Source organism: Marmota monax, unplaced genomic scaffold (genome assembly GCF_021218885.2).
Source record: "Marmota monax isolate L192 unplaced genomic scaffold, Marmota_monax_Labrador192_F-V1.1 WCK01_AAM20220418_F8-fsc00095, whole genome shotgun sequence".
Lineage (NCBI taxonomy): Eukaryota > Metazoa > Chordata > Mammalia > Rodentia > Sciuridae > Marmota > Marmota monax.
In genome coordinates, this window is record NW_026695244.1 from 1751153 (window position 1) to 1775718 (window position 24566).

At 36.9% G+C, this 24566-nt stretch overlaps 1 protein-coding gene across 3 annotated transcripts in view; it reads left to right on the forward strand.

The window, feature by feature from the left end:
* Bmpr2 (bone morphogenetic protein receptor type 2) overlaps positions 1-24566 on the forward strand; it is a 185218-nt gene that overhangs the window by 118464 nt on the left and 42188 nt on the right. The window lies entirely within an intron of this gene.

The following is a 24566-nucleotide window of genomic DNA, read 5'->3' on the forward strand; positions in this document are numbered from 1 at the left end:
ATAAAATTTTAGAATCTTGAAAGTTATATAAATTCACATACACCTGTGTCAGATGTCACATGGACAATAGTAGATATACTCATTATTTGTCAGCTATTGCAAATGATGCATCATCAATAAGCCAGTCTTTTATTTGGGGGGAGGGAGCATCAAGGATTGAATTTGGGGGCACTCAACCACTGAGCCACATCCCCAGGCCTATTTTGTACTTTCTTTATAGAGACAGGGTCTCATTGAGTTGCTTAGTGCCTTGCTGTTGCTTTGGCTGACTTTGAACTTGTGATCCTCCTGTCTCAGCTTCCCTAGCCGCTGGGATTACAGATGTGCACCACAGTGCCCTGCAAGAAGCCAGTCTTAAGCTTGGTGGCTTTAGCAGTAAACATTTATTCTCATGATCATAGATCTGTAGATCAATTATTATTTGTCTGATCCAAGACTAGATTCAACTTCAAGTTACAGGGTCAGTTCACATCTTCTCTGAATCCCAGGATCAAGGGGCAACATTTCTTCAGGACCAGTTCTAGTAGTTGACAAGCTCAACTACACAAGCATTTTAGATTCCTGCTCACTTTATATTTGTTAACTTCCCATTGGCCTAATCAAGTCACATGACCAAGTTCAAAGTCAGAGGACTGGGAAGTATACTACCTAAGGCCAAAGCAAAAATGTAGATATATTTCTATCACAGGAAAGTGAGAATTTTAGGAAGCAAAAAGAATTTACCTTTTAAACTTAAAAAGTATACACATGCACACATATACACACATTCATAAGAGGTGGTACTAAATACATAGAGGCTAATGGATATTTTTAGCAGCTATCTGTTACCACCTCTTTATTGTGCATGCTATACATTCCTCAGTTTTTTAAAAATAAAACTATTATATATAAGAATCAACATGCAAAATGTTCCCACAATGGCATAAATAAAAATATTTCTCCTTCTGCTGACTTCCACTGTATTTTAATTATACAATCTTTGTCTGTTTTATTTTAAAACTGAGATAGAGTTGGACTAAAAATAGAACTTTCTGTATATGCCAGAATTTCTCCAGTGCTTCTAAGCAGGACATGTGGGTGCCTGTAACTTTATCTTTCTGTCTTCACTATCTAAGGAGTGTGGTTTGTAGGAACTGAGCAAATACTTGTAGGTAGTTTTGGAGAAAATAATCAATAATGATCTGGCAGAGACACAATTCCTTTTAATATCTTTTCATTGAAGATCAAATGTGCATGTGTAGTAGGAACCTTTTTAAAAATTGTTGGACAGGTTAAGATAGGTGCTTTTGGAGGTGACAAAACAATGTGGGTTAAGAGGTTAAGGATTTCAGTGATTTTAAAAATGAATTAAGGGTGGCTTTCTGAGCAGTGTTTATTTCAAAAAGCTCTCCATAGTTTATGTTTAAGGCATATTCCCCCCCCCCACCTCTTAATTCCCATCCTTTTCTGTCCTCTCTGTTCCTTACTGTATGCTCATCTCCTGTTAACTCTTGCCTTCTTTATTGCTAGCTACTACTTCTGCCAAAACATTAGAAACAGCAAGAGGGTGTACAACCTATTCATTTGTCTGCTTTGTTTAATATTTTTCTCTTGGCAACAACCAATGGATACCTTAAAGTACTGAATGTTATTGAAAAACCAAATGTATATAGTTGTGAAATGTAGTAGTTATTATATATGGTGGTTTTTAAATTATTGTTTTAAATCCCCAGACTGATTACAAGGAAAAATAACTACATTTGTTATATACAAAAACAACTTTGAATAAGTTCAGCCATGTACAACAACATGGTTAAATGTATTATTGAACAAAAGAAGAAAGGCATAAAAATTCTATTTGTGTATTCAGAAACATGCAAAATTAAGCATACAGGATGGTAGTACTATTAAGAAAAGCAAGGAAATTATTACCACAAAAGTCAGGATAGTGATTATTTCTGGGATTGATAAAGGCTGTTAAGACCAGGTAGGAGGCTTGGGATCTTGGGTGTTCTATTTCTTGGCCCAGGTGGTAGCTACATGATTGGTTTCTTCATTAACTATACATCTATGTTTTTAAACACTTTTTGTTTATGTGGGTTATATTTTGTAATTAAAAATAGGTTTATAAAAGAGAAATAGTTATGCAAAATAACAAATTAGAACAAGAGAAAAAAACCTAGAAAACAGATAAGAAATTTAAAGGAAAAAAACTAAATCTTTTTCTCCAACTAAATATTTTGCTTTCCTAATGAGAATGAGTAAAAGTTACTGTCATAATTTTTTTAAAAAATTTTTTAATATTTATTTTTTAGTTTTCGGTAAACACAACGTCTTTATTTTATTTTTATGTAGTGCTGAGGATCGAACCCAGCACCCTGTGCATGCCAGGCGAGCGCGCTACGGCTGGAGCCACATCCCCAGCCCTACTGTCATAATTAAAAGAACATAAAATGCGGAAGGCAGTACTTGAACAATATAATTTATATTTTGTTGTCCAATTGGTAAATTATAAGGTGTAACTTTCAGTTTTTGTAATCAAATTATTTCATGGTCGTTTTCTGGGAATGCAGGTCTTCAGTATGAATTCTGGATTTACAAATATCATTTATAGAACACTTAAGAAAATTGACTAGGAATCTTTAATACTTTGATTTGATTCTTATGAATTTTGTGAGTTTCCTGTAGTGTGAATTTTGCTTTGTTTTATTTTAAATAATGAATTATTACAGTGACTAGATTTCCATTTTCCGAGTGTAAATTTAGGCTCAAATTGACTTTTCTTTATTAGGTTTTTGAACTAAGAAGTATTAAATAATTATTTTGAGCAGTTGTTTGGTGTAACAAACTCTTTATTTTATCATATCTAAAAAATAAAATTGAACAGAATAGAAACAGTTAAGTCCTGGTAGAATTATACCAAAATATTTTGGGAGCATATTTAATGTTTTTTTTTTTTTGTTGTTGTTGTTGTTTTTGTTTTGGTACTGGAGATTGAACCCCCCAGGGTTTTTTAAACCACTGAGCCACATCCCTAGCCTGTTGATTTTAATTTATTTATTTATTTTTATTAGTTACACATGACAGTACAATGATCTTGACATATCATACATTTGAATCAAATGGGGTGTAATTTCTCATTTTTCTGAGTGTATAGGTTGCAGAATCACATTGGTTGTACAGTCACGTATATACATACAGCAATACTAGTATCTATTTTATTCTGCTGCCCTTCCTATCCCCCCTTCCCCTCCCCTCCCCTCCCATCACTTCTCTCTACCCAATCTAATGTGACACACTTCTTTTTTTTTTTTCCCCTTACATCATCAAACATGTAAGCTCCTTCCATCTTCCGTGCAATTCCCCTTTTCCCTCCCTCCTCTCTTCCCTGTTTAGTGGTAATCTTCTTCTCATGCTCTTCCTCCCTATCCCATTTTGAGTCACCCCCATATCAGAGAAGACATTCAGCATTTGTTTTTTAGGGATTGGCTAACTTCACTTAGCATAAAATGCTCTAATGCCATCCATTTCCCGAAAATGCCTGTTGATTTTTTTTAAATATATATTTTATTTATATCTTAGTTTTCAGCAGACACAACATCTTTGTTTGTACGTAGTGCTGAGGATCGAACCCGGGGCGCACCCATGCCAGGCAAGCGCGCTACCGCTTGAGCCACATCCCCAGCCCCAACCTATTGATTTTTTGAGACAAGGTCTCACTAAGTTGCTCAGGCCCTCACTCTGTGGCTGAGACTGGCTTTGAACTTGTGATCCTCTTGCCTCAGCTTCTCAAGCAGCTGGGATTACAGCCATGTGCCACCGTGCCCAGCCTTTAATGGTGTTTTCTTTGTACTTCAATGCAGTTTTTAAAATATAGAATAATTTACAGATTCTCATATTTTTGTGTGTGTGCTTAATGAAATTCTTAATGTGCTTTTTGTACTTATTTGATTATTTTATTCCAATCACATATAATTATCTATTTTAATTCATTCCTTTTTTAAAATCTTTTTTAGAGGGACACAACATCTTTATTTTATTTATTTTCTCTTATGTGGTGCTGAGGATTGAACCCAGTGCCTCACTCATGCTAGGTGAGCACTCCACCACTGAGCCCCAGCCCCAGCCCTAATTTATTCCTTAATAAAAGAAATCATGCTGAAACTCAGTCTGACAAAACAGCTATTTACTTTTGCAATACTGGAGATTGAACCCAAGAGTGCTCTACCATGAACTATACCTCCAGCCCTTTTTATTTTTTATTTGGAGCCAGGGTCACTGTGTCAGGCATGAAATAGCTATACATTCTAAAGAAATTAAAATTACAAATACTTAATGAAGCTAAAAGTTAAACAGGACATACATTATCTTTTCTTTTATTACCTTTTTTGTTTAACTTCAGACTATCGTTTGTTTTTATTATTATATTTAATTTTTTTTTTTGGTAGATGGACACAATACTTTATTTTTATATGGCGCTGAGGCTCAAACCAGTGCGTCATACCTGCTAGGCAAGCACTCTACCACTAAGCTACAACCCTAGGCCCTATTTCTTGTTTTTTTCCCTGTTTTCCACCATTCCTTTTATAAATCAGACATAAATATGCCTTGATTCAATTAGCGAAGTATGGTCTGATTGTGTTTACTTGTTTATTTGCTTGTTTTTTTAATAATCTAAGATCTGTTGAGAATGTTTAAGGAGACAAATTAAATTTAAACTGCTCTCAGGATTAAATGTTTGAAAAACAAAAGCAAATGAGAAATCTGCCCTTCACGATTTGTTTTTAGGACACCAAACATAAACATTAATCTGATTATGATTCTTGTATAGTTGCCATTCCAAACTTATTAATTAAATCAACTTTGTTTATTCTGTATAAAAATATTTGTCCAAAACATTGGGCTGCATGCTATATCTTAGTACAGAAATGACATTTTAGTAACATGTATTATTTTGCTAGCTAATTCATTGAACTCTGATCACATTAATTGCTTTGAGATATTCTTCTCTGCTTTTATGAAAAGTAGATTGCTTTAAAAAAAACCCAGCTAATCCTTAATTTGCCTTTCTCCACTGAGTGGTAAAAGATTAAGGAGTTGACATAACCACTAGTATGTTTTATTTAAACTTCCCTTTGCCCCTTGCTGCACATATAACAATGTTGTTCTTTCTTTGACACAGACCCAGACAAAGGCTGAGTGTAGTAAGGAAGCAGACAGCACGCCTCCAGTAGTAGCCCCGGCCTGGCTCCAGGATTTGTAAACAGAAACATCCCAGGCTCCAACCAGGCAGACAGCAGTTCCCTGTCTGTTCAGCATTCAGGAAGTGCTTGCTTGTACAAGCCCAGCCATTGCACACAGGCATACATACCAATGTTTATATTTGGCTGAGTATTTAACTGAGAAAACTAATAGGGAGGGAAAAGAGGGTTTATTAGAGCTAAGGGGAAAAGACAATTAAAGTATAGCATATATATAACTACATGATATAAAAAGGATTTTTTTAAAGAAACAACAACAAAAAAGAATTTTTTAGTTAAAGACCTCTTTTATTGAACACACGTGTGAATACACATACTTAAATATTTTTCCTGGCAGTTTTTCAATGATATCAAATTTTTAAACCATGTGACATAACCTGGAAAGTTTTTAATTTAAAATATTTAACCATTAGTTTGGCATTTAACATGTTTAAAATCTATTATGGCATTTTTTTATCCTCTCTGTTATATCAATTAATAATTCATATTTTAGAGTTTGAGTTAATTCATTGTAAAAGTTATGGTATATTTTCTTTTGTAAATTTGAGAATAAAAGCAAAGATTGCCGAACCTTCAAAAAACATTAGAAAATTCATATAGAATCTTGACTTTAAGTCACCTACTATAACTACTTTATATTTTTATAGTTTAATGCATTTTAATAGTGCTTACAAGAACAGCACAAAAAACAGACATTAAAGGCATATACTTGCATGTAGCACAACTCAGAAAATTATAGTGAATGAATAGAATCTACTGATGATAAAAATGCTACAAACATCATTTAATTGTTGTCAATAAGAAATTTACTTATTTAAAAAAATCTGAGTGTTGTAATTGTCCAGAAAAATTTAATAGGTTTCTTTTTATAATTGTTGAAGTTGAGTGCTGAACTTATTCACTGAAATGTTTTGACTTGTAGTAATGCTTTATGTCCCCACATTTATATAAAAATTTATGCACAAATGAAAATAGAAAAACCTCCAATACCTAATTTCTGCACCTATTTTTCCATTTCACAATCATATATGTATTGACTCTAAGGGGGGAAATATATAATGTTCAGAACTATAACAATATAAAGAAAAATTGGAAGTCAGACAAAATAATAATTTTTAAAAACCTCAATCTGAGAATCCCCACTGGATCCTGAAAGTATGAGTGTGGACTAATGGATGTTCACAGTGATGACTCTCATGTTTTAGATGTTTACTATAATATATTTAGTTTAGGAAAGCAGGAAAAATTTGCTCTGTATTTTTAAGAACATATTATGATGGGAAATGGTACAAAGTAAGAAACATTTAATTTCTAAGTATTCATTTGCTTCTCTTTCAATAGTTTTTGCTCTCCTGTACTAACAGAGAAGAGAAGTTGGTTTATGGGTGAAAATGATAAGGAATTTAATTGTTTAAATGTCTCTAAAATATTCAATGGGAAATATAAAACATATTTGTTAAAGAAACTCTGTATCTGAATGAATGCAATTATTTAATGCAATTTTTAAATTCATGTATTCCCAAAATCTCTCCAACTGGTATATGCCCACATCTAAAGAATTTTTATTTTCCTGGTATGCCTGTTTTTTCCTATCCAGCTCTACAGTTTGAGTCAGGCTGAAGGCAGAGACTTCACTCCCTATGTTCAGTTTCTAAGCTTGTTCAAAGCTTGTAAATGCCAGGTCTTCACCATTGGTTTAGATAATCAGTATTTGACTCTGTCACTAGTGCCATAAGAATGTCTTCATTCAGGCCATATGGAGAATGTAGTAATTCACATTTCTATCCTAGTAATATTTCTCATGGTTTGTCTATATCTGACATGCACAGGAGAAGACATCACTAAAGGTGATCTTGCCTCTTATGCCAAATAAAACCAAACGTTGTGTTCTTTTAAAGCATGTTCAAATCATGCCTTTTACAACCATTTTCTATGACTTGGCTATCATTTTTTTTAAAGAGAGAGAGAAAATTTTTTAATATTTATTTTTTAGTTTTCGGTGGACACAACATCTTTATTTTATTTTTATGTGGTGCTAAGGATCAAACCCTGCGCCCCGCGCATGCCAGGTGAGCGCGCTACCACTTGAGCCACATCCCCAGCCCCTCGGCTATCATTTTTAAGAGTGGCTTTTGTAATCTTAGTTACTTCAAGTTTCCTTCTTGGTAAGACAACATATGATGACTGCAAAATCTATTGAATTCTAGAATAGGAAAAAAAGGGGGGCTTTTATTTAGATTGTTAGCTCCCCTTCACTTTTTTTCCTAATAGGTGCTGTCCACAAAGAACTTGGCCCCATTTGTTTTAGAGATAATGCCATGTTAATTAATTTGCAGAATAGGATTAGGGTCTTTTGCAGAAGATAACCTATTTGATCATATATTTTTATACTAGTAGATACTTTGTAATCTAGAAAAGTCATTAACAAAGTCATCAACATTTGTAGATAATGCTGAACAGATTGTTGTTTGAACAAACATACATGAGGAGCATTAACTTACAATTGCATTTATTCCTTGCAGAATGTGTTGGCAATTTTTTCATTGGTTTCAGTAGTAATTCCAAGTTTCAGCTCATAAAGAGCATACAATACCTCCAATACTCAGGGATGCTTTACCACTGAGTTACAACCATACTCCTTTTTTATTTGAAACAGGGTCTCAATAAGTGTCTGAGTGACTTGTGATCCTCCTCTTCCTCTTGAGTCTGCAGTTGACACAAGCTTCTGTTAAAGGCAAAAAGTTTCATAGCCTAAGTTGTTACTATTATTATTATTTAAATTATTTTTAATTTATATATGACAGTGTAATACATTATAGTTCATATTACACATATAGAGCACAATTTTTCATATCTCCGGTTATATACAAAGTACATTCACACCAATTCGTGTCTTCATACATGTACTTTGAATAATAATGTCCATCACATTCTACCATCATTTCTAACCCTATGCCCCCTCTCTTCCCCTACCATCGCTCTGCCCTATCTAGAGTTCGTTTATTTCTCCTGTGTTCCCCCTCCCTACACCACTATGAATCAGCCTCGTTATATCAGAGAAAACATTTGGCATTTGTTTTTTGGGGGGATTGGCTAAGTTCACTTAGCATTATCTTCTCCAACTCCATCCATTTACCTGAAAATGCCATGATTTTATTCTCTTTTATTGCTGAGTAATATTCCATTGTGTATATATGCCGCATTTTTTTTATCCATTCATCTATTGAAGGGCATCTAGGTTGGTTCCACAGTTTAGCTATTGTGAATTGTGCTGCTATAAACATTGATGTGGCTGTGTCCCTGTAGTATGCTGTTTTTAAGTCCTTTGGGTATAGACCCAGCTGGGTCAAAAGGTATTTCCATTCCCAGTTCTCCCAAGAAATCTCCATACTGCTTTCCATATTGGCTGCACCAATTTGCAGTCCCACCAGCAGTATATGAGTGTGCCTTTTTCCCCATATCCTTGCCAACACTTATTGTTGTTTGTCTTCATAATAGCTGTCATTCTGACTGGAGTGAGATTAAATCGTAAGAGTAGTTTTGATTTGCATTTCTCTAATTGCTAGAGATGATGAACATTTTTTCATATACTGGTTGATTGATTGTATATCCTTTCTGAGAAGTGTCTTTTCAGGTCCTTGGCCTATTTATTGATTGGGTTATTTACTTTTTTGGTGCTTAGCTTTTTGTGTTCTTTATATATCCTAGAGATTAGTGCTGTATCTGATGTGTGAGGGGTAAAAATTTGCTTCCAAGATGTAGGCTTGTATATTAAATCATTCACTGTTGTCTCATAGATCTTGGATATTTTTGTTCTTTACCCCCTCTGTTTTTCTCTTTGTAATTTAGTGTGGATAATTTCTGTCAGTGTATATTCAGGTTCACTGACTCTTTTGTCAGTTGTGTCCTCTCTGTTAATAATCACATCAAAAGAATTCTTTAGGATTGTTAACATATGTTTAATTTCCAGCATTTCCATTTGGCTCTTTTAAATAATTTCTTTATTTTATCTGATATTCTCCTGCTGTTCACTTAGGTAGTCCACATTTTTTATATATTTATTTACATATTTTAAAGTCTGATAAATTCACTATCTGAGATATTTCTGGTTATTTCTACATCTATTGACTATTTTCTTTCTTAATGACACCTTATTTTCTTTTTTTTCCCCTCTATATACACATTTATTTGCTACTGAAAATTAAAACAGCACATCAAAATTTCTTTTTATTGCAACTCAAATTTTTGAAAACCAGAAAATCTAATTATCTACTCTAATTATTACACTCTAATCAAACTATCCAATATTCTCTTTACATCTCTTCCAGTTCCTGAGTTTTATTTCAGATTTCAGGCTTTTAAAATCAAATCTCCAGGAAGACTTGAGACCTATTGGTACTTCTTTGAGTCAAACAGAATAGTAAAACTAAAGTATACTGAAATCATTTATGCACATTTTAACTTCTCAGATTCCTTATAAATTACTGGCATTAAGGCATGAAGGGATCCCTAACACACACACACACACAAAAAAAAAAAAAAAAAAAGGATGCAAAAGAATAAAGACATCTCAGAACTCATACATAAGCTATTCAAAATCATTGGTATGCAGTCTAAGCATAGAAAAGTGTTCCTAAAATTACCATCATGAAGAACAAGTACAATTTACGCCTATATTGACTCTGTTTCCTAATCATACTCTATTCTAGCATTCTCAGAAGGATCCCATCCATGATATACGCAAAAACTGCAGGTACATTTGAATGGTACACTTCGTGATTCATTCTGAACTTCCTTAAGATTGTTGTCTCTTTCTTGTTTTTGAAGACTTAGGAGATGTCTCCATCTTTCCACATGGTCTTTCCATGCAGATAACAATGTCCGGACTCCTCGACGCCTGTTGGGAAAGCCCTTTCTGACCTCCTGTAAGACCCTCTCACTCCTGTCAAGTGGTTGGGGTGGACCTTCTGGCAGAGGGGATGGGCATTTAGCACAAGTATTCAGAGTTAAGTCATGAAGTTTCTTTACTAGCATTGAACTGACCGGATGAGAGTCCACTGAATTTTCTTCATTTTCAGACATCGGAAAAGACTCCTGGGTCGAGGTTGGGTTAAATTTTTGCAATGGGTCCATTGGGAGGTGAGCAAACCCTCAAAAAAGTTGCCCCCACTGTTGCTTGGGAGGAAAAAAAACTGTAGCCCTGAGACTAAAACCTCAAACTTTATCAGCTGGTGAGACAAGTGGAGCCAATCTAACACACCTTATTTTCTTGCTACATTACACATCTTTTTATTTTTATAACTAAAACTAAATATTGCAGATAAAATCAGAGTAGAGTTTAAAGTAAATAATGCTTACATTCAGAAAAGAACACATTCCTTTTTGTCAGAAAGAACGTAGTCATAGCTGAGCTGGTTTGGGGCTTTATTATTGCCTTAGTTTAATTAGGTTCACCATAGATTCCAAATGTTTCGAGGATATAACAAACATCCTGTTAGCAAGGTTTGGGATCTGAATGCCTGGAGGACTTCTCTCATTTCTTGGCTTTGCCCTCAGGGTTTAGTAAGCCCCTTACCATGGCACTTCAAAAAGAACTCTCAAACTTTCACCCTTTGTCCAACTACAGATAGATATGATCTTATAGTTGTAAGGATTTGGAGTGCCTAGAGGATTGTCTCAGTTCTGCTGTCTATAGACCTTTTATTTTTTTCTCCTGTGCTTAGAGTTTAACAGGTACTATATACCTATGCCTTAGGGTGTTTTCTCAGCTTTCCTGTCCTGCTTGCATTCCTACTTGGGACTACTTGGTGAAGGCCTGCTGAAGAGTTGGCAGGTGATGATTAGCTCTTTTTTACATCTGGGGCCCCTATATACTCTTAGTTGTCATGCCATCCTGTACTCAGCCTTTACGAAATTGTGATGTTAAGTTGTTTCTTCTTACTCGCATCTATGATGGTGTTTTCCACCCGCTGGCTCACCTAGGTTAAAAGCAGTTCTGAAGGCTAGATTTCCAAGATGAAGGTGACAGGGTGGTCAGGTTCTAGTGAGGCCTCTCTTCCTGCCTTGTAGATGGCCACCTTCTCACTTTGTCTTCACATGCTGGGGCAAAGAGAGTGGGTGGAGAGGGGAGAATAAAGAAGACAAGAAGGGAGAAAGGGCTTTTTGGTGTCTCTCCTTATAAGGCACCAATCCCATCATGAAGTCCCTACCCTCATGACCTCCTCTAAACCCAATTAACTCCCAAAGTATCTCTCTCCAGATCCCATCATATTGGGAGTTAAGACTTCAATATATGAATTTTGGGGGAGAGGGCATAGTTCAGTCCATAGCACAGACTAATGGAAGATATTAATTTTAGGAGAACCTGGTACTAGAGGGGGAAGAGTCAATTGGGAACTCTTAGGACTTTCTTAGTAATTTTTCTATGAACCTAAAACTATACTAAAATATAACATCTATTAAAAATAATAATAAAGGTAAGTCTAAAAATTAGTAATTTTTACTTAAAAATAGAGTTGTGGCTCAGTGGTAGAGTGCTTAACTGGCATGTGTAAGGCCCTGGGTTTGATCCTAAGCACCGCATGTATATAAATAAATAAAAATTTAAAAATAAAATGAAAAGATCTATTGACAACTAAAAATAAAATAAAATAGATGAAACCAGTTGAGCATTGTGTCCACACACCTGAAGTCCCAGCTACTGAGGAAGCTGAGGTAGGAGGATCATAAGTTCTAGCCTCAACTTAGTGAGACCCTGTCTCAAAATAAAGAATGACTTTATGACATTTGCCAGAAAATGGATGGATCTGGAGATTATTATGCTAAACAAAATAAGCTAATCCCCCAAAACCAAAGTTGAGTGTTCTCTCTGATACGTAGATGCTAACACACAACAAAGGGGGAGGGGAAGAATAGAAGTTCAGTTTATTAAGCAAAAGGGAATAAAGGGAAGAGAGAAGGTTCAGAATAGGAAAGACAGTGTAATAATTCTAACATAACTTTCCTATGTACATATATGATTATACAACAGTGAATCGCTACGTCATGTTCAACCACAAGACTGGGATCCTAATTAGAATAAGATGTACTCCATGTTTGTATAAGTCAAATTATACCCTACTGTCATGGATAACTAAAAAGAACAAAAATAAAAAATCAAATAATAAAAATTTAAAAATAAAAAGGGTTAGGGATGTAGCTTGGTGGAGAGCACCTCTGGGTTCAATCACTAGAAACAAACGAAAATTTTTATAAGATATGCACATATTAACAGGATGCTAAAAATAACAAGACATTCTTTCAAATCCGTTTTCACCATAGAACCCCTTGTGATCTTCTTTCCCTTTCCTCTCCCTTCTTTGAATTTCTCTACTTTAAATGGCACTATTTTTGTTACTTCTGTTTCTTCTTTTTGTCCTCCATTTTCCATTTCCCATCTTTTTTCTCTTTTGATCCTGATAAAATAAAATGTGAGCCAAGTGTGGTGGCACATGCTTGTAATCCTACCGGCTCCAGAGGCTGAGGCAAGTTCAAAGCCAGCCTCAGCAAAGGTGGGACATTAAGCAACTCAGTGAGACCCTGTCTCTAAAAAAAATACAAACAGGGCTGGGAATGTGGCTCAGTGGTCAAGTGCCCCCAAGTTCAATCCCTGGTACATAAAAGCAAAACCAAAACCATAATATGAGCATTATTTGCCAGTGTTTAAAACAAAATATCAAGTTTTTTGTTCTTACTTTGAGAACATTCATTTTCTTTTTCTTTTTTAATTTTTTTTTAATTTTTTTTTATTTTTTATTGTTGGTTGTTCAAAACATTACATAGTTCTTGATATATCATCTTTCACACTTTGCTTCAAGTGGGTTATGAACTCCCATTTTTAGCCCATATACAGATTGCAGAATCACATCAATTACACATCCATTGATTTACATATTGCCATACTAGTGACTGTCATGTTCTGCTACCTTTCCTATCCTCTACTATCCCCCTCCCCTCCCCTCCCCACCCCTCTTCTCTCTCTACCCCCTCTACTGACCTTCATTTCTCCCCCTTGTATTATTTTTCCCTTTCCCCTCATTTCCTCTTGTATGTTCTTTTGTATAACCCTGAGGGTCTCCTTCCATTTCCATGCAATTTCCCTTTTCTCTCCCTTTCCCTCCCACCTCTCATCTCTGTTTAATGTTAATCTTCTTCTCATGCTCTTCGTCCCTACTCTGTTCTTAGTTACTCTCCTTATATCAAAGAAGACATTTGGCATTTGTTTTTTAGGGATTGGCTAGCTTCACTTAGCATAATCTGCTCTAGTGCCATCCATTTCCCTGCAAATTCTATGATTTTGTCATTTTTTAATGCAGAGTAATACTCCATTGTGTATAAATGCCACATTTTTTTAATCCATTCGTCTATTGAAGGGCATCTGGGTTGGTTCCACAGTCTTGCTATTGTGAATTGAGCTGCTATGAACATCGAAGTAGCAGTGTCCCTGTAGCATGCTCTTTTTAGGTCTTTAGGGAATAGACCAAGAAGGGGAATAGCTGGGTCAAATGGTGGCTCCATTCCCAGCTTTCCAAGAAATCTCCATACTGCTTTCCAAATTGGCTGCACCAATTTGCAGTCCCACCAGCAATGTACAAGTGTACCCTTTTCCCCACATCCTCGCCAGCACTTGTTGTTGTTTGACTTCCTAATGGCTGCCAATCTAACTGGAGTGAGATGGTATCTTAGGGTGGTTTTGATTTGCATTTCTCTGACTGCTAGAGATGGTGAGCATTTTTTCATGTACTTGTTGATTGATTGTATGTCCTCCTCTGAGAAGTGTCTGTTCAGGTCCTTGGCCCATTTGTTGATTGGGTTGTTTGTTCTCTTATTGTCTGATTTTTTGAGTTCTTTGTATACTCTGGATATTAGGGCTCTATCTGAAGTGTGAGGAGTAAAGATTTGTTCCCAGGATGTAGGCTCTCTATTTACCTCTCTTATTGTTTCTTTAGCTGAGAAAAAACTTTTTAGTTTGAGTAAGTCCCATTTGTTGATTCTAGTTATTAACTTTTGTGCTATGGGTGTCCTATTGAGGAATTTGGAGCCCGACCCCACAGTATGTAGATCGTAGCCAACTTTTTCTTCTATCAGACGGCGTGTCTCTGATTTGATATCAAGCTCCTTGATCCATTTTGAATTCACTTTTGTGCATGGCGAGAGAAAGGGATTCAGTTTCATTTTGTTGCATATGGATTTCCAGTTTTCCCAGCACCATTTGTTGAAGATGCTATCCTTCCTCCATTGCATGCTTTTAGCCCCTTTATCAAATATAAGATAGTTGTAGTTTTGTGGATTGGTTTCTGTGTCCTCTATTCTGTACCATTGGTCCACCCGCCTGTTTTGGTACCAGTACCATGCTGTTTTTGTTACTATTGCTCTGTAGTATAGTTTGAAGTCTGGTATCGCTATACCGCCTGATTCACACTTCCTGCTTAGCATTGTTTTTGCTATTCTGGGTCTTTTATTTTTCCATATGAATTTCATGATTGCTTTCTCTATTTCTACAAGAAATGCCGTTGGGATTTTGATTGGCATTGCATTAAACCTATAGAGAACTTTTGGTAATATCGCCATTTTGATGATGTTAGTTCTGCCTATCCATGAACAGGGTATATTTTTCCATCTTCTAAGATCTTCTATTTCTCTCTTTAGGGTTCTGTAGTTTTCATTGTATAAGTCTTTCACCTCTTTTGTTAGGTTGATTCCCAAGTATTTTATTTTTTTTTGAAGATATTGTGAATGGAGTGGTTGTTCTCATTTCCATTTCAGAGGATTTGTCGCTGATATACAGGAATGCCTTTGATTTATGCGTGTTGATTTTATATCCTGCCACTTTGCTGAATTCATTTATTAGCTCTAATAGTTTCTTTGTAGAGCCTTTTGGGTCTGCTAGGTATAGAATCATATCATCTGCAAATAGTGATAATTTAAGTTCTTCTTTTCCTATTTTTATGCCTTTAATCTCTTTCGTCTAATTGCTGTGGCCAGTGTTTCGAGAACTATGTTGAACAGAAGTGGTGAGAGAGGGCATCCCTGTCTTGTTCCAGATTTTAGAGGGAATGCCTTCAATTTTTCTCCATTCAGAATGATGCTAGCCTGAGGCTTAGCATAGATTGCTTTTACAATATTGAGGTATGTTCCTATTATCCCTAGTTTTTCTAGAGTTTTGAACATAAAGGGATGCTGTACTTTGTCGAATGCTTTTTCCGCATCTATCGAGATGATCATATGGTTCTTATTTTTAAGTCTATTGATGTGGTGAATAACATTTATTGATTTCCGTATATTGAACCAGCCTTGCATCCCAGGGATGAATCCTACTTGATCATGGTGCACAATTTTTTTGATATGTTTTTGTATCCGATTCGCCAGAATTTTATTGAGGATTTTTGCATCTAGGTTCATTAGAGATATTGGTCTGAAGTTTTCTTTCTTTGAAGTGTCTTTGTCTGGTTTAGGTATCAGGGTGATGTTGGCCTCGTAGAATGAATTTGGAAGTTCTCCCTCTTTTTCTATTTCCTGAAGTAGCTTGAAAAGTATTGGTATTAGTTCCTTTTTAAAGGTTTTGTAAAATTCTGCTGTATACCCATCCGGTCCTGGGCTTTTCTTAGTTGGTAGTCTTTTGATGGTTTCTTCTATTTCCTCGATTGATATTGGTCTGTTTAGGTTGTCTATATTCTCCTGACTCAATCTGGGTAGATCATATGACTTCAGAAATTTATCGATGCCTTCACTATCTTCTAATTTATTGGAGTATAAGGATTCAAAATAATTTTTGATTATCTTCTGTATTTCTGAAGTGTCTGTTGTGATATTGCCTTTTTCATCCCGTATGCTAGTAATTTGAGTTCTCTCTCTTCTTCTCTTCGCTAGCATGGCTAAGGGTCTGTCGATTTTGTTTATTTTTTCAAAGAACCAACTTTTAGTTTTGTCAATTTTTTCAATTGTTTCTTTTGTTTCGATTTCATTAATTTCAGCTCTGATTTTCATTATTTCTTGCCTTCTACTTCTTTTGCTGTTGTTTTGCTCTTCTTTTTCTAGGATTTTGAGATGAAGCATGAGATCATTTATTTGTTGGTTTTTTCTTTTTTTAAGGAATGAACTCCAAGCAATGAATTTTCCTCTTAGAACTGCTTTCAATGTGTCCCACAGATTCCTATATGTTGTGTCTGTGTTTTCATTAATCTCTAAGAATTTTTTAGTTTCCTCCTTGATGTCTTCTATAACCCATTGATCATTCAGTAACCTATTGTTCATTCTCCAAGTGATGTATGCTTTTTCCTTCCTTCTTTTATCGTTGATTTTCAGTTTCATTCCATTATGATCAGATAGGATGCATGGTATTATCTCTACTCCTTTATATTGTCTAAGAGTTGCCCTGTGACATAATATATGATCTATTTTTGAGAAGGATCCATGTGCTGCTGAGAAAAAAGTGTAACTGCTTGATGTTGGGTGGTATATTCTATATATGTCAATTAAGTCTAGGTTATTAATTGTGTTATTGAGTTCTATAGTTTCCTTATTCAACTTTTGTTTGGAAGATCTGTCCAGTGGCGAGAGAGGTGTGTTGAAGTCTCCCATGATTATTGTATGGTGGTCTATTAGACTCTTGAACTTGAGAAGAGTTTGTTTGATGAACATAGCTGCACCATTGTTTGGGGCATATATATTTATGATTGTTATGTCTTGTTGGTGTATGGTTCCCTTAAGCAGTATGTAGTGTCCCTCTTTATCCCTTTTGATTAACTTTGGCTTGAAATCTATTTTATTTGATATGAGTATGGACACTCCTGCTTGTTTCCGAAGTCCATATGAGTGATATGATTTTTCCCAACCTTTCACCTTCAGCCTGTGTATGTCTTTTCCTATCAAATGCGTCTCCTGTAGGCAGCATATTGTTGGGTCTTGTTTTGAGGTCCATTCTACTAGCCTGTGTCTCTTAATTGGTGAGTTTAAGCCATTAACATTTAGGGTTATTATTGAGATATGGGTTGTTCTTCCAGCCATATTTGTTTATTTATGTTACTAAACATGGTTTGTTTTCCTCTTTGATTATTCCCCCCCCCCATTTACTGTCCTACCTCCCACTGTTGGTTTTCATTGTTATTTTCCATTTCCTCTTCCTGTAATGTTTTGGCGAGAATGTTTTGAAGAGATGGTTTTCTAGCTGCAAATTCTTTAAACTTTTGTTTATCGTGGAAGGTTTTAATTTCATCCTCCATCCTGAAGCTTAATTTCGCTGGATACACAATTCTTGGTTGGAACCCATTTTCTTTCAGTGTTTGAAATATGTTATTCCAGGATCTTCTAGCTTTCAGAGCCTGTGTTGAAAGATCAGCTGTTATCCTGATTGGCTTGCCCCTAAATGTAATCTGCTTCCTTTCTCTTGTAGCTTTTAAAATTCTCTCCTTATTCTGTATGTTGGGCATCTTCATTATAATGTGTCTAGGTGTGGATCTCTTATAATTTTGCACATTCGGCGTCTTGTAGGCTTCTAGAATTTGGGATTCTGTCTCATTCTTCAAGTGTGGGAAGTTTTCTCGTATTATTTCATTGAATAAATTGCTCATTCCTTTGGTATGGAGTTCTATACCTTCCTGTATCCCAATGACTCTTAAGTTTGGTCTCTTAATGTTATCCCATATTTCTTGGATGTTCTGCTCATGGTTTCTTAACAGTCTTGCTGAGCTGTCTATGTTCTTTTCAAGTTGAAATACTTTGTCTTCATTGTCTGATGTTCTATCTTCTAAGTGTTCTACTCTGCTGGTAGTACTCTCAATTGAGTTTTTAAGTTGGTTTATTGCTTCCTGCATTTCTAGGATTTCTGTTTGTTTGTTTTTTATAACCTCTATCTCCCTGTATAGTTGATCCTTTGCTTCCTGGATTTGTTTGTGTAATTCCTTGTCGAAGTGATCTTTCATTGTCTGATTTTGCTGTCTAATTTCTTCCTTGATACTCCAAATCATCTGGAGCATATATATCCTGAATTCTTTATCTGACATTCCATCTGCTGCAGCTGTTACCTCTTCTAAAGTTGAGCTGACCTGCATTGCTTGTAGTCCTTTCTTTCCTTGTCTTTTCATACTGCTTGCGTTTCTTTCTTCTTGGTGAAACTGTTGTGTTTTTGAAATTTTTCCCCCCCTATATATTTATATTGCTCTTGTATAGTTGAAAAGTCTCCCTTGCAGGTGCGGGCGGGGGCTCTGCTCTGCCCCTCCTTCAATTGGTGTGAGGTGTCTACCACGCCTGCGGACCCCTGGGCCTGATCCGCCGTTCTGTCGCAGGTCTGCCTACCTTGCAGGTGGGGGCGAAGGCTCTGCCCTGCCCCTCCTACCACGCCCGGGGACCACTAGGCCTGATCTGCAGGTTGGTCGCAGGTCTGCCCACCTTGCGGGCACGGGTGTCAGTTCCGCTCCGCCCCCACTCCAATTGGGGTCACTTGACCACCACACAGGCGGGCCGCTGGGCCTGATCTGGGCGCGGACGAAGGCTCTGCTCTGCCCCTACTCCAGTTGGGGTGAAGTGTGTACCACGCTGGCAGGCCGCTGGGCCTGATCCACCGGTCTGTCGCAGGTCTGCTTACCTTGCCAGCGCGGGCGGTGGCTCTGCCCTGCCTCTCCTACCACGCCTGCAGACCGCTGGGCCTGATCTGCAGGTTGGTCGCAGGTCTGCCTACCTTGCGGGTGCGGGCGGCGGCCCCGCTCCTCCCCTCTGGCTCGACGACAAAGCGAGAGAGACTCGGGTATCTGTGACTCACCCTCCCTACCAGGGGACCAACTGTTTCCGTCGCCGCTGGCACCGATGAAGTTCTCTCCTCGGCCGCTCTCCGATGACATCAGATCTCTGCCATGCTGGCATCCCCTGTTCTATGGCTGCATCCCATTTTCTTCTCTTCCAATAGGCGGAGCTGTGCCCTCTGAGCCGAGCTTCTGCCCTCTATGTGCTGACAGAAATCCCTGTATGGTGGCTCCTGGGAGTCTCTCAATCCTGTTAGTCCAGAGCCCTTTCACTTATCCGGCCCCTCCCCCTGTTCCTCCTCCCAGCCAGCCAGCCAGGTCCTGTTCACCAGAGGCGGTTCCCCAAGGATCTGATTACACTTGCAGCCCCACCGCGTGTCCTATATCCCGAACGATGAACACCCTCTCTGTCATTCAATTAAGCCCCAGTGCTGTGGTGGGGTGATCTGGGAACCAACAGTTTAATTTTTCCGGACCCCTTTGGTGGGCACGCTCCCAGAAACTGGCGGCTAAGATCTTGGGTGTCACCGCTGGTGTTAAGGGGAGGTGGGGATCTGGAATCCCCTCTGCTTCCCTACAGACACGCCCCCGGAGAGATTCCCGAGGTTTCCTGGCTGCTTGTATCTGGAGGGGGTGGGAGTCACACACCTGCTAATGTGGATTCCGCTGGGAAGGAATTCTGTCGGCGGAACTCTGGTGATGTCACCACTCTGCTATGGCGGGCCCCAGGCTCCTTGCCGGAGTGTCCGAAGGGAGGGGTGGGACTGGTCTATCTCTGGTTGGTTTCAGCTCCCGGTTCGCTATTTCATGAAGGCTTGGCGAGAGACCTCTTCCTAGAGTCCCTGCACCGCTCCTGCTGCGCTGCGCCTCGGAGGCTATCCGCCCTGACGCGGGGGGCCGGTGCAGGCAGCCGACAGTCGCGGAGTCGCGCTGGCAGCGGCTGGCGGGTCTGGACCTCTGCGCTGTGTGGCGGAGATTCACTCGTCTAGCGTAGACTGTCACCTCCAAAAATCCTTCCAATTCCCGGCCGGTCTCTCTTTAGTGGAATTTTGCTAGGAGTTTCTCAGCAGGTCGAATCTAAGCGTATCCATGCGTCTCTCTGATCCCGTTGTTGAGGAGGTACTGAAAGCGCTGCCTCCCCTCTCGCCGCCATGTTGGAACCACAGAACATTCATTTTCCTCCTTAAAAAATTTGTTAAATTAAAAACAAGGTATGACATTCCCCTTTGTCCATGGTTTTATTTTGCAAGGTTTTAGTTGCCTGTGGTCAACCATAGTCCAAATATACTAAATGGAAAATTCTAGAAATAAACAGTTCATAAGTTTTAAATTCTGTCTGAATAATGTGATAAAATTTAACACCATCTCACTCCATCCCAGGTGAGACACGAATCATCCTTTTGGCCAGCATATTCACAGTGTTTGTGCTCCTACCTGCCTGTAGTCACTTAGTAACCATCCTAGGTCCCAGGTTAACTGTTGCAGTAGCACGGTGCTGGTGTTTGAGTAACTCCTATTTAACTTAATAATGGTCCCAAAGCACAAGAGAAGTAATGCTGGCAATTTTGTTATGGCATATTGTTATAAACTATTATATTTTATTATCAGTTATTGTTTATCTCTTACTGTGCCTAATTTATGAATTAAACTTTACCATAGGTGTGTACACATAGGAAAAAACATAGCTTTTATACAGTCATTTTTCAGGATCACCTCACAGATGTCCCAAACATGACTATATGTACTATGAAATGGTGTAATTATTTGCATATAATTTGTGCACAGTCTCCTGTATACTTGAAATTGTTTCTAGGTTACTTATACTATGTAATACACTGAAAATGCTATATGAATAGTTCTTATACTGTATTTTTAGGGACTAATGACAAGAAAAATAGAATGCACATGTTAGTTACATCATCATTGGTCTAGCTAGAGTAAATTAACAAGACTTGACATGAACAATGCTCACATAGGAGTTGGGGAAAGACTGAATATCTGTGAAATGGTCGGAGGCCATAGCAGGGTATGTGTATATACTACTTAATTTATGTGGATTTAATGTAGTGGTTGGTGTTTAGCAAATTGAAGTTTTACTCTTTGGAAATTTCTGGAACCTCTTTTGAATATACCCTATGAATAAGGAGAGCCAACTGTATAGTGTTCTGTGCTATCAGAGATTTTAGGCACCCAGTAGGCATCTGGTAATGTATCCCCCAGGGATAAGGAGAAACTGTTGTATTTGACAGTTTTAATAATAAGAAAAGATGAACAGTAAGCACATGAAATATTTGTGTATACTACTTAAAGTGTTAGTTAGTTTTGTGTGTGTCTGAGTGCATTGAAAATAAAATTTCTTGGCTGGGGATATGGCTCAAGCGGTAGCGAACTCGCCTGGCATGCGCCCAGCGCGGGGTTCCATCCTCAGCACCACATACAAATAAAGATGTTGTGTCTGCCAAAAACTAAAAAAAATAAATATTAAATTTTCTCTCTCTCTCTCTCTCTCTCCCTCTGTCTCTGTCTCTCTCTCCCCCCCCCCCAAAAAAAAAGAAAGAAAGAAAGAAAGAAAAAGAAAAGAAAATTTCTGGGCTGGGGTCGTGGCTCATTTTCCTAGCATGTGTAAGGCATTGGGTTTGATTCTCAGCACTGTATATGAATAATTAAATAAAATAAAGGTTCATCAACAACTAATAAAAAAATTTTTTAAAAAGAAAATAAAATATCTCTTGGGTTAGGAAAATTCTGAAATGAGTTCATTTAATTTGTTGTTGTTGTTTTGGTACTGGGAATTTAACCCAGAGGCATTTAACCACTAAGCCTGTCTCTAAATAAAATACAAAATGTGGATGTGGCTCAGTGGTTGACTGCCCCTGAATTCAATCCCTGGTACCAAAAAAAAAAAAAAAAAAAAAGACAGGGTCTTGCTAAGTTGCTGAGGCTGGCTTTGAACTCGAGATTCTTCTGCCTCAGCCTGTCAAGCTGCTAGGATTATAGGTGTGCACTACAGCACCTGACAAGTTGAGTTTTTTCTTTTTTATTGAAGTAAAATTCATATAACAGAACTCACAATAGTAAAACGAGCCATTCAGTATATTCACAATGTTGTGCAACTATCACCTTTACTTAGTTCCAAAACATTTTCATCTCCTTACAAGGAAAATCTTGTATCTAATAACCAGTTCCTTCCTTTTTCTTTTTCCACCATTGCTAGCAATTGCTAATCTGCTTTTTGTCTCCACACATTTGCCTTTTCTGAATATTTCATATAAATATTTCATAACATGTGATCTTTTGAATATCATTTGTGTGGATAATACCACATTTTGTTTATTCATTTGTCAACATATGAACATTTGTGTAAAAGTTTTTGTTTGAATACCTGTTTTGAGTTCTTTTGGGTATATGCCTGAGAGTAGAATTTTTAGGTATAATGGAAATTCTGTATAACATTTTTCCCCAAAAACTGTTTTCTAATGTATGTATATCATTTCATATCTCCACCAGCAATGTATGATAGTTCCAGTTTCTCTTCATCCTTGACAAACTTTTTTATTTTCCTTTTTTAATTGTAGCCAGGCTAGTATCTCGCTATAGTAAGGTAAATTTTTATATGTAGCTTTTCTGCATATAACTTACTATATATGTTAAAATTATTTTAAGTTTTATTAATTTATGTTAAATTTTTTAAATAAATATTCAACAAATTGAAATATTTCAGTGCTTTGAGTCTTTTTAGAAATATTTTTGTGACATTTAAATATGTAACTGTACTTAATTTGACTGAGATAAATTCATTTAGAACAGAAATACCCATCAGAGGAGTTCTCTGCCATAGAGGTTTCTTACTTTGCCATAGAAACTTATAGTTTAAATATGGCATATAATTATAATGTCCAAATCAAGAAAGTTTTAAAATATAGTATGTTTTATTTTTATTGAATATGAAGGATGATTAGCTGGGTGTGGTGGTGCACATCTCTAATCCTAGCAGCTCTGGAGGCTGAGGCAGGAGGATCATGAGTTCAAAGCCGGCCTCGACAATGGCAAGGTACTAAGCAAATCAGTGAGACTCAGTCTCTAAATAAAATAAATAATAGGGATGGGGATGTGGCTCAGTGGTTGAGTGCTCCTGAGTTCAATCTCCAGGACCCCTTCACCAAAAAAAAAAAAAAAAAAGATTAAATAAGGAAATTAGTAGTCATTAAGCCCAGCCTCTAGTGAGTATCACCAAACACTGTATGAATGCCTCTGGTAAAATAATTAACAGCTATTTCATAGGTAACTCATTTAATTTTAGACAGCCCTATTTGTAAGTCATAAGTTCTGTATTCTGTGCCATAGACTTGTCTTGAATGTTCATTAATCGAATCTCATTATTCTCCCTAGCTATTCAAAACAAAATACTTCCATTTTTCCACAAGAGACAGCTGAATTCTCCCAAGTTTTTTTTTCCTCTCTCTTTTCTTTATATTGGACACTTTCAGTTCTTTGTACCTACACAATTCAGAGTCATTTATCTCTATGTTCTACTTGCTTTATTTTGGACACACTGCTTTAGTTTGTGGACATCTATCCTAAAGAGATTTGTTCTAGATATGATCTGACCCACAGAATTAAAATAACACATAACATGTTTACATTGTAATTATAACCCTTGATATAGAAATATGTGTCCGCATTCTGCAAGTGAGTAAACTTATGTTCGGACAGATGAAAAAAATTTCTCAAGTTTATGCAATAAGTGAAAGAAATGAGTTTAAGGGGACTGGGGTTGTGGCTCAGTGGGAGAGCTCTCGCCTAGCATGTGTGAGGCACTGGGTTTGAACTTCAGCACCCCGTAAATAAATCAATAAAGGTATTGTGTCCATGTACAACTAAAAAAAAAATACTAAAAAAAAAGAAGTGAGTTTAATGTCTAATTCATATTTAATTGCCTGCAAAGCCATATTCTTTTCATTAATATTAATGATGTCATATTGATTAATATACCTAACATTAATTGCATAGATAATATATGCTTGACACTGTAGACTCCCATCTAAGCCTCAATTGACATACAAGGTACATTTTTATAAATGAGGAAATGGAGGCACTGAAAGTCATAATTTTCAGAATCCCACAGAATGAGTTGTCTGATTCTAAAGGCTGTACTCTTAAATATTTTACTATCCCCCGAAAATATTATATTATCCTGTCTATGCTATTCCACAATGTAGATGTATCAATAATTAGGAGCATACCTAACAGATTTTACAGTGTTTTCAAGTCTAAGATAATCTGTATCAAGGCCAGTCTGGGCAATTTAGTAAGACCCTGGCTCAACATGAAAAATTTTTTAAAAGGGCTGGATATATATTCAAGGCGTGTGTGAGATTCTGAGTTCAATAATACTGGGGGGAAAGATAATCTTCATGATTAATGTATTATTTTTCTCTCATTTCCTTTCATGCAAAAACATAACTGGTTTGCTTATCTATTGATACAGCCTTTCTAAAGAGCAGTCTGTCAATATTTAATAAAGTACTTTTATTTAAAAAGAATGACAAAA